At 43.2% G+C, this 11060-nt stretch overlaps 1 pseudogene; it reads left to right on the forward strand.

Moving 5' to 3' along the window:
• Nucleotides 1–435: 435 nt before the first annotated feature.
• Nucleotides 436–2587, forward strand: LOC101025341 (annotated as a pseudogene).
• Nucleotides 2588–11060: the final 8473 nt, after the last annotated feature.

An 11060-nucleotide genomic window follows, 5' to 3' on the forward strand; every position in this document is an offset into this window, starting at 1 on the left:
CCTCGGCTTCCCAAAGTGCTGAGATTACAGACGTGAGTCACTGCACTCAGCCCACTTGAGGATCTTGAATGCTCAGATTCCACAGAACTCCCTGGGCCTGCAGAAGTGGCCCAGTCCCCCTTGTTGAAAGATAAAACCCCATTTCCCCCTTCACTCTTGCTTGTTTGAAAGCTATTCAGTAGGCCGGGCGCGGTGGCTCAAGCCTGTAATCCCAGCACTTTGGGAGGCCGAGACGGGCGGATCACGAGGTCAGGAGATCAAGACCATCCTGGCTAGCACCGTGAAACCCCGTCTCTACTAAAAATACAAAAAATTAGCCGGGCGTGGTGGCAGGCGCCTGTAGTCCCAGCTACTCAGGAGGCTGAGGCAGGAGAATGGCGTAAACCCGGGAGGCGGAGCTTGCAGTGAGCTGAGATCCAGCCACTGTACTCCAGCCTGGGTGACAAAGCGAGACTCCGTCTCAAAAAAAAAAAAAACAAAAAAAGAAAGCTATTCAGTAGCCTCTAAACAAGGCAAGTAACTTCCAGGAGGATGCTGGCCCATCTCAGGATCTGCCCCCTCCTACCTGCCTGGCCACCAGACCCATAACTCCTCTGAAATCAAGGCTCGAGAGAGATGTTTAATGATTTGCCCAGCACTTACACAGGTGATGTGTGACAGAAGCGAGGCTGTAATCCAAAGTGGAACTAGTGATGAGATTCTTTACAGCAAGCTGCATTCACTAAGGCAGTTTTCCTTTCTAAATAAATCTCTCAGACTTCACTGAGTCAATAGAGATGGGAAACCGGTGATGATCACTATCTCCCTATAAACAAGTATCATACACTCAGATTATTAAGTTACTACCCAGTCCATTTTTTTTTCATTAACATTTCCCATATGCAAGGCTGGCTACATAATTTCCAGGACCCAGTGCAAAATTAAAATGTGGGGCACATTTTTAAAAGCACAGAGAACTTTTCCTGTGGCAGCAGCGGTGCTGAGAGGAGCATGGCTCTCTCCTCTCCGCCATGGTGTGTGCTCGCCCACTGATATCGCTGTACTCTGAAAAGGGGGAGTCATCTGACAAAATTGTCACTTTGCCTGCTGTATTCAAGGCTCCTATTCGACCAGATATTGTGAACTTTGTTCACACCAACTTGCACAAACACAACAGACAGCTGTATGCTGTCGGTGAATTAGCAGGTCATCAGACCAGTGCTGAGTCTTTGGGTACTGACAGAGCTGTGGCTCAAATTCCCAGAGTTCGAGGTGGTGGGACTCACCTTTCTGGCCAGAGTGCTTCTGGAAACATGTGTTATGGAGGCCAAATGTTTGCACCAACCAAAACCTGATGCTGTTAGCATCATAGAGTGAACACAACCCAAAAACGATATGCCATCTGTTCTACCCTGGCTGCCTCAGCCTTACTAGCACTGGTCATATCTAAAGGTCATCGTATTGAGGAAGTTCCTGAACTTCCTTTGGGAGTCGAAGATAAAGTTGGAGGATACAAGAAGATCAAGGAGGCTGTTTTGCTTCTTAAGAAACTTAAAGCCTGGAATGATATCAAAAAGGTCTATGCCTCTCAGCAAATGAGAGTTGGCAAGGGCAAAATGAGAAACCGTCACCGTATCCAGCGCAGAGGCCCCTGCATCATCCATCATGAGGATAATGGTATCATCAAGGCCTTCAGAAGCATCCCTGGAATTACTCTGCTTAATGTAAGCAAACTGAACATTTTGAAACTTGCTCCTGGTGGGCCTGTGGGGCGTTTCTGCATTTGGACCGAAAGTGCTTTCTGGAAGTTAGATGAATTGTATGGCATTTGCCATAAAGCTGCTTCCCCCAAGAGTAACTACAATCTTCCCATCCACAAGATGATCAATACAGATCTTAGCAAAATCTTAAAAAGCCCAGAGATCCAGAGAGCCCTTCGAGCACCACGCAAGGAGATTCATCGCAGAGTCCTAAAGAAGAACCCACTGAAAAATGTGAGAATCATGTTGAAGCTAAACCCATACGCAAAGACCATGTGTCGGAACACCATTCTTCGCCAGGCCAAGAATCACAAGCTCTGGGTGGATAGGGCAGCAGCGGCAGCTGCCGCACTAGAAGCCAAATCGGATGAGAAGTAGGTTGCAGGCAAGAAGCCTGTGGTAGGTAAGAAAGGAAAGAAGCCTGCTGTTGATGTTAAAAAGCAGAAGAAACCTCTGGTGGGAAAAAAGGCAGCAGCTACCAAGAAACCAGCCCCTGAAAAGAAGCCAGCAGAAAAGAAGCCTACTACAGAGGAAGAGAAGTCTGCTGCATAAACTCTTAAATTTGACTATTCCATAAAGATCAAATCATTTTGGACAGCTTCTTTTGAATAAAGACCTGATCAAAGAGGCAGTGAGAAAAAAAGAGCACAGAGAAAATGATGTTAAAGTACCAATATATGGCTTTTTCCTTTAAAAATATTTTTATTAATTACAAAGCATAAGAGGGTCAACATCAGTAATTATTGTGGAAATCAAAATCAAAATCACAATGAAATACTACCTCAGGTCAGGCATGGTGGCTCATGCCTGTAATCCCAGCACTTTGGGAGGCGGAGGCGGGTGGATCACTTGAGGTCAGGAGATGGAGACCAGCCTGGCCAACATGGTGAAACCCCATCTGTACTAAAAATACAAAATTAGCCAGATGTAGGGGTGCATGCCTGTAGTCCCAGCTACTCATAAGGCTGAGGCAGCAGAATCTCTTGAACCTGGGAGGCGGAGGTTGCAGTGAGCTGAGATCACGCCACTGCACTCCAGCCTGGGCGACAAAGTAGGACTGTCTCAAAAAACAAAAAAAGAAATACCACCTCACACTTACTAGAATGGATACTATTTAAAAAAAAATAAATAAGTATTGGTGAGGATGTGGGAAAATTGGAACCCTTGTACACTGTTGTTGGGAAGGTAAATTGTTATAGACTTTAGGGAAAACATTGTGCCAGTTCCTCAAAAAACTAAAAATAGAAGTACCATATGATCCTGCAATTCCACTTCTGGGTATATACCCAAAATAATTGAAAGCAGGGGTTCAAACAGATACTGGTATACTCATGTTCATGACAGCACCATTCACAATAATCAAGGAGTAGAAGCAACCAAGTGTGCACTGACAGATGAATGGATAACAAAATGTGGAATGTACATACAATGGAATATTATGCAGCTTTAAATAAAGGAAGGGAATTCTGACACTTCTAAAAGACGGATGAATTTTGAGGACATTATATAAAGTAGAATAAGCCAGTCAGTCACAAAAGGACAAATATTTTACGATTCCACTTCTATGAGGTATCTAGAGTAATCAAATTCAGTAGTCAAAGTAGAATGGTGGTTGGCAGGGGCTGGAGAGAGGAGAGAATGAGGAGTTAATATTTACTAGGTACAGATGGACAGGTGCGGTGGCTCATGCCTGTAATCCCAGCACTTTTGGAGGCCGAGGCAGGCAGATCACGAGGTCAGGAGATCGAGACCATCCTGGCAAACATGGTGAAACCCCATCTCTACTAAGAATACAAAAAAATTAGCCAGACATGGTGGCAGGCTCCTATAGTCCCAGCTACTCAGGAGGCTGAGGCAGGAAAATGGCATGAACCCAGGGGGCAGAGCTTGCAGTGAGCAGAGATCACGTCACTGCGCTCCAACCTGGGCGACAGAGCAAGACTCCGTCTCTCTCTCTCTATATATATATATGTGCGCGCGCACGCACACACACACACACACACATATGTATATGTATATAATAGGTACAGAATTTCAGTTTTGCTAGTTTAAAAAATTCTAGAATTGGATCGTGGTGATCATTGCACAACAATGTGAATGTGCTTAATGTCACCAAACTGTACACTTAAAAATGGTTAAGATAGTAAATTTTATGTTGTATGTATTTTACCACATTTAAAAATAATGTTTTTTAAGTGTAATAGAAGTATTCTAAATTTTAAAGTTTAAATTTAATTATTAGAATGAATTTTACCATTCATCTTATTTTATGCAATGCCAGTTTTAAATAGAAATTACAAGAGCTTTTATCTTATATGCGGAATCACTAAAATTTCACAATTTGCATTTTACAGCTCATAAATATAAATTGTTTCATTCTTATTAGAACAAGGATGATAATACTACATAAAACTGGTGTTTTTTTTATTTCTTGATATGTTCACATTCTACCAACACTCTCTACCTTTGGATCACTGATGATTAAGAAAGAACTTATTTCTGGCTGGGTGCATTGTCTCCCACCTGTAATCCCAGCACTTTGAGAGGTCAAGGCGGGTAGATCACCTGAGGTCAGGAGTTTGAGACCAGCCTGGCCAATATGGCAAAACCCCATCTCTACTAAAAATACAAAAGTTAGCTGGTCCTGGTGGTGCACGCCTGTACTCCCAGCTACTCGTGAGACTGAGGCAGGAGAAATGCTTGAACCTGGGAGGCAGAGGTTGCAGTGAGCCAAGATCATGCCACTGTACTCCAGCTTGGTCAACAGAGAGAGACTCTGTCTAAAAAAAAAAAAAAAAAGAAATAACGTATTCCTTATAATTTGGCAACTATGGATGGACCTGTTTCCCCTTTCCTTCTATGTCAACACTTTTAACATAAGTGATTGGGTCATACAGGAAATAATGCAAGTAAAAGTGTATATGATAGAGGCCGGACTCAGTGGCTCATGCCTATAACCCCAGAACTTTGAGAGGCCGAGGTAGGTGGATCACCTGAGGCCAGGGGTTCAAGACCAGCCTGGCCAACATGGCAAAACCTCATTTCTACTAAAAAATACAAAAATTAGCTGGATATGGTGGCACATGCCTGTAATCGCTTAAACTCGAGAGGCAGAGGTTGCAGTGATCCGAGATCATGCCACTGCACTCAAGCCTGGGTGACAGAGCAAGACTCCGTCTTAAAAAAATAAAAAACTGTATATGATAGGGTTCCTAGGTCATTCTTATTTCTCTGAATACCATTACCTTCTTTCTGCATTGGAAACAAGTTCTGGTTCTAATGGAAAGGATGGCCTCTTGGTGCTATCAGCACTTCTGCTGTTGTAGATGTGTTGGTCTGGGCACATGTTGATACATGTGGAGCATATGCCAGTATGAGCATCTGCTGATATGAGATGTGTAGACGTTAACACAGAATTCTGGTGGACCCACATACATAGGAGTTGGGCAAGACTCAAAGCAAGCACAAGCAAGTAGACACACTTCTTGTGTGTCATGGGAGTGGGATAGCAATCATGAATGTTATGTGCAAATGAATTGCAAGGCATGAGGGAAACAAGCATGCCCGTATCTCCTCTGCTCACATGCGTGCTCCATTGTCCCACTGGACTTCACTCACAGCACACAAGTTCAAAGATAAAATATTAAAAATTTCAAGATGACAGAGCTTTTAACCACCAAGTGCAGTGCCCTTCTGGGACTGCACTTGTTGTATGCCCATGAAGTCAGCCCTGCTTCTGGCTACTCTCTTGGAGCATTTTCACATTCTCGACATTGTCTTAAAAGGTGGGCCCCATACTGAGTGTCAGTTTAGCAAGGTTGGGTAGAGTGGGAGAAGGATCTCATAAAACTTGGTGGTTTTACTTCTGCTAATACCAGTATCATGTTAATTTCTTTTTCTTTTTAATCCACAACTTTCTCTGGCCCATCAAGTCCTTGCTGCATACATTTCTCATTTCTCAACCTTATATTTTTCTTCTGAATTAATTAATAGTCTTTGGTAAGACCATGCTTGATTCCACTTTGTATCCTAGCCCAAACCTAACACAGGGCATGTGCTTTACACTTGTTGCATTGATGGATTATCTTATTCAGTGCTCAGAAGCAAATATTCTGTGGTGGCAGTTCTACTGTCATTCAGTCATGTATTCAATTATCTATTCAGTTACAAATATTTCTGGTGCATCTACACCATGCCAGGCCCTCTCTCCTTCCCTTTCAGGCCTCTTTCTCATTCCTCTCACCTTTCTCTTTAGATCAAAGTTGAGGAATGGTGATGACATCAACATCAAGGTGCAGAGAGATTACTGCTATATTTTCTTTTTTTTTTTTTTTTTTGAGACGGAGTCTCACTCTGTCGCCCAGGCTGGAGTGCAGTGGCCGGATCTCAGCTCACTGCAAGCTCCGCCTCCCGGGTTTACGCCATTCTCCTGCCTCAGCCTCCCGAGTAGCTGGGACTACAGGCGCCCACCACCTCACCCGGCTAGTTTTTTGTATTTTTTAGTAGAGACGGGGTTTCACTGTGTTAGCCAGGATGGTCTCAATCTCCTAACCTCGTGATCCCCCCGTCTCGGCCTCCCAAAGTGCTGGGATTACAGGTTTCAGCCACCGCGCCTGGCCAGATTACTGCTATATTTTCATCCCACTTCTCTTAAATTTCTTCCCATTTTTACTAGCCATATACTCCCTTTTAATTGGCAAATTTGTCCTCTTAATAGTCTACCCTCCTTAGTGTGACCTGCAAGCTCAATGAAATATGTTTTTTATAGAACTTAGTTATTAGCTAAAAGCATTCGAAGCACTAGCCCAAAGCAGGGTGATACTCAAAATACTTTAAAATTGGTACTATACAACGAGGAATTGGGAGGACCGGGCCCAGGGCTCAGGGTAGGAGCACTCAGGGGCTCAGGAAAGCAACTGTTTACCAAAGAAAAAGAAGTAGTTAAATAAGTTAAGACTAGTACAGCTGACCGGGCATGGTGGCTCACTCCTATTATCCCAGAATTCTGAGAAGCTGAGGCAGTAGGATCACTTGAAGTCAGGAGTTCAAGACCAGCCTGGGTAACATAGTGAGACCTGTCTGTACAAAAAATAACTAGCCGGACACTAAAGCCCGCCTGTAGTCCCAGCTACTCAGGAGCCTGAGGCAGGAGGATCACTTGAGCACAGGAGGTTGAGGCTGCAGTGAGTCATGATCATACCACTGAACTCTAGCCTGGGCAATAGAGCAAGACCCCCATATAAACAAACAAACAAACAAAACTAGTATAGCTGTACTCACATATACCCACTGGCTAATATCAGGCAGGCACTACAGTAGGCTTCTATTGACACCCCTGAGGGTTCTTCTTGCTCTCTGCAATGGTACAAAACCAATAAGAAATCTCTATTAGAACTATTTGGCTGGGCATGATGGCTCACACCTATAATCTCAGCATTTTGGGAGGCCAACGCGGGTGGATCACCAGAGGTCAGGAGTTCAAGACTAGCCTAAGCAACATGGTGAAACCCTGTCTCTACTTTAAAAATACAAAATTCAGCTGGGCATGGTTGTGGGTGCCTGTAATCCCAGTTAGGAGGCTGAGGCAGGAGAATCACTTGAACCCAGGAGGCGGAGGTTGCAGTGAGCCGAGATTGTGCCATTGCACTCCAGCCTGGGTGACAAGAGCAAAACTGTGTCTCAAAAACAAACAAACAAACTACCTTAATGGTTGTCCTCTTAATGCAGCAGCCGGATCCCTAGTAGCACGCCATCCACAACAATGTCTTTAACTCTGGCTCCCTTTAGCAGTATAAGCGAGCAACAGGGTGTTGCTGACAGGCCTAAGGAGTGGAAGAGGGAGATGGAGGAAAAGAGACAACAAAGAGAAAAAAGGTATGAGGGGAAGAAAATAAGCCATCTGCCATTTCTCAGGAGCAGCATGGTTTGCCCGCGTCCAGTTGTACGCAAATGAGTTCATGAAGAGCAGCTGTGTGGTGGCAGAAAGGGCCACGGCCTGAGGGAAGAAAGACCTGTGCTCACGTGTCAGAATAAGTTGAGAGTTATCCTGGGCAACCACTTATCTTTTCTGAGTCTCGTATCCTCCCTTTAAATGGGTAGGACATCTTCCTCCCAAGATGCTTGCTGGTATTCACTGAAGTAAAGTTAATAGAAGTGCATGCAATTAACATTTATTAGTGTGTCACACACATTAAATATTTATGGAATCTATACACAAAATGAGTGTGAACTTAAGTAAATACAAATGTAATATGAGAAAGTTTAATGCCTTAATGAATCAAGTAATGTAACATCTACTTTCTCTAATCTGCCCTGGAAATAAATCCTACTTGTCTGATGGGTGTGTATTTTTCTAAAACCAAGTTGATCTTAATTTGTACCAGAAAATGCCCTGTGTGTAAGGAAGTTAAGCCCTAGAGATAACTGTAACAAGAAAAAATAATATTTTGAATGAAAAACCCATCCCTTTTTTTTTTTTGAGACAGAGTCTTGCTCTGTCACCCAGGCTGGAGTGCAGTGGCATGATCTTGGCTCACTGCAACTTCCGCCTCCCAGGTTCAAGTAATTCTCCTGCCTCGGCCTCTCAAGTAGCTGGGATTACAGGCGCCCGCCACCACGGCTGGCTAATTTTTGTATTTTTAGTAGAGACAGAGTTTCACCATGTTGGCCAGGCTGGTCCTGAACTCCTGACCTCAGGTGATCCACCCACCTCGGCCTCCCAAAGTGCTGGAATTACAGGAGTGAGCCTCCGCACCTGGCCAAACCCATCCAATTCTTTTACCTCCCACATGACTGCTCCCCTCTCCTCTGCCTCCTCCCTGCTCACCAGCTCTGAGTTGGTACCAAGTGAGAATCAGAATCAGCTGATTCTATACATTTCCAAGCAGAGAGAGTATAACATATGCCTGTGCTCATCCTCTCACTCATTTCCTTTCTCCTCCTCTTCTCCATCCCTCCTCTCCTTCCTTCCCCCTTTCCATTGCCTTCAGAGCCATCACTATCATCACTGATATTTTTAAGTACTGAAGTGGTGCCAGGCACAGTCTAGGTTCTTTATATGGAGTCTACTCCAGTTACTTTGTCACAAGCACACTATTGTTGAGGATATTAACTAAACAAGCTTACTGTACTGCTACTGTAATTAGAAAGTGAATCTTAAGTAGCGTATCTTAACACTATTAAAATAAACCAGTGGTTCACAACTGGAGATGATTTTGCCCTTTAGAGAACATCTGTCACTATCTGGAGACATTTTTGGTTCTCATAGCTAGAGGGGATGCTCTAGTTAGGGGAGGCCCTGAACATCCTTCTATGCACAGAACAGCCCCCCACTTCAAAGAAATATCTGGCCCAAAATGTTAAGAGTGCTAATGGTGATAAACCCTGAGATAAACTAATTTTTATAGGGATTAGAAAAAAATGCACCACTAAGAAAAACTTAGGTTGCCATTAACTCTTTTACATCAAATTATACAATTTTTAAAACAATTTTCACACTTTGCTGCAGTCATGATAACTACATTTCTTTTTTTTTTTTTTTTCTGAGACGAAGTCTCACTTTGTTGCCCAGGCTAGGGTGAAGTGGCACAATCTCAACTCACTGCAGCCTCCGCCTCCCGGGTTCAAACAATTTTGCTGCCTCAGCCTCCCGAGTAGCTGGGATCACAGGCATGCACCATCACACCTGGCTAATTTTTATATTTTTAGTAGAGACGGGGTTTCACCATGTTGGCTAGGCTGGTCTTGAACTCCTGACCTCAGGAGATCTGCCCACCTCGGCCTCCCAAAGTGCTGGGATTATAGGCGCTGCCACCATGCCTACTGGCTAGGCATGGTAGCTTACACCTGTAATCCCAGCTACTCAGGAGGCTAAGGCAGGAGAATCGCTTGAACCCGGGGGACAGAGGTTGCAGTGAGCCGAGATCGCGCCACTTCATTCCAGCCTGGGCAAAAGAACGAAACTCTGTCTCCAAACCAAAAAAAAAAAAAAAAAAAAAAGACATAAAACAACTACAAATCAAAGCACATTTTATCTCCATAAAGTGAAGAGCAAAAAAGTAGGGCTGTTAGCCTTATAAAAACATAATTTTCTTAACGAAAAAAATGTTACTAGCTCAGTGAACAATGGCTTCTTTCATAAGAAAACTGGGAAAATATCATTGTTTTGCAACTTTTTCCCTTTAACTCTCAATCTTGCTGGCTATCCTTAAACTAAACCTGTTTATTATCCTGTAAGGTGAAACTTTTATTTCCCATCTTACCTTCCTTGAGTCAAGGAGTTTCTTCAGCATTGTCAAGGTAGATTTAAAACAAAAGTTTAAAATCCTCTATTTCAGACAAAGATCAGCCAACAACAATGAAAAGCCAACTATTTACTTAGTTTTCTTTCATTTCTGATACTTAACCTTACATTCTTCTATCTAATTTATTCAATGGAGCATTTCCCCATACTATGTCTTTCCTTCAAGTAGTGTCCATCGTTTCCTAGCGTTCCTAAAAAGTTTGTTGTCCCCAAAATTTTGTTATGCTGCTTTCCCAAAAAGCGTATGTTGTCTCCTAAGATCAATCTCTGTAAACATAGCCCAAATCCCAGTTCTTGATGGCTTTTACACCGAGCTGTTTTCAGGTCCACCGCCTGCTCTGGGCTCAGCCAAGTTGGCTAGTATTGTATGTGCCTAAAGTTGCCTGGAGACATACTGGTGCCAGGAACAAACTTCAGGCATTTCAGACTTCATTGTTTATTTTTAAAGTCCATATTCCTTTTATTTAAGAACTCTTCTTCCTCTCTCTTCTCCCAAAAAATCATTCAGCTTTCAAAACAGGGCTCATTCTAGAGCCACAAAGTCTTGTTTACCCTGGAAACTTGGCCAGCAGGTTTTGAATTCTGAACAGTATGCCCTACTTAATGGGAGACGTTAGAAGGAGAGAAAATCACTTTCCCAGAAGTGTGCAGCTAAAATTCTAACTAATCTACTTTTAAAATTTGAAGTGATTTCTTCCTTCCTTATTTTATTATAAGGAAGGCTGAAGACCATTGGTGATGACTTTCTAAAGCAGTCCAGGCCTGTTTTTGTAAGCACGTTGTCTCTTGCTGAAGGCCTTCGTCCTCGCTCTAGTCTTTAGTGCTTCCTACTTTTGTCCATTCACCAGTAGTTCATATTATATTTGAAAGGAAATTTTGATGAGATACTTGCTGTACTGTATTAATTGGAAGTATATGTCAGCTCTGAAGAGACTGATGATTTCCTTCTTGGCGTTCTGCTTGTGATTGTAGATGATATTACCAAGTAAATATTGGATCCCTGCATTTGGCAACAGCCC

The sequence above is a fragment of the Papio anubis genome, chromosome 1 (assembly GCF_008728515.1).
Source record: "Papio anubis isolate 15944 chromosome 1, Panubis1.0, whole genome shotgun sequence".
Classification (NCBI taxonomy): domain Eukaryota; kingdom Metazoa; phylum Chordata; class Mammalia; order Primates; family Cercopithecidae; genus Papio; species Papio anubis.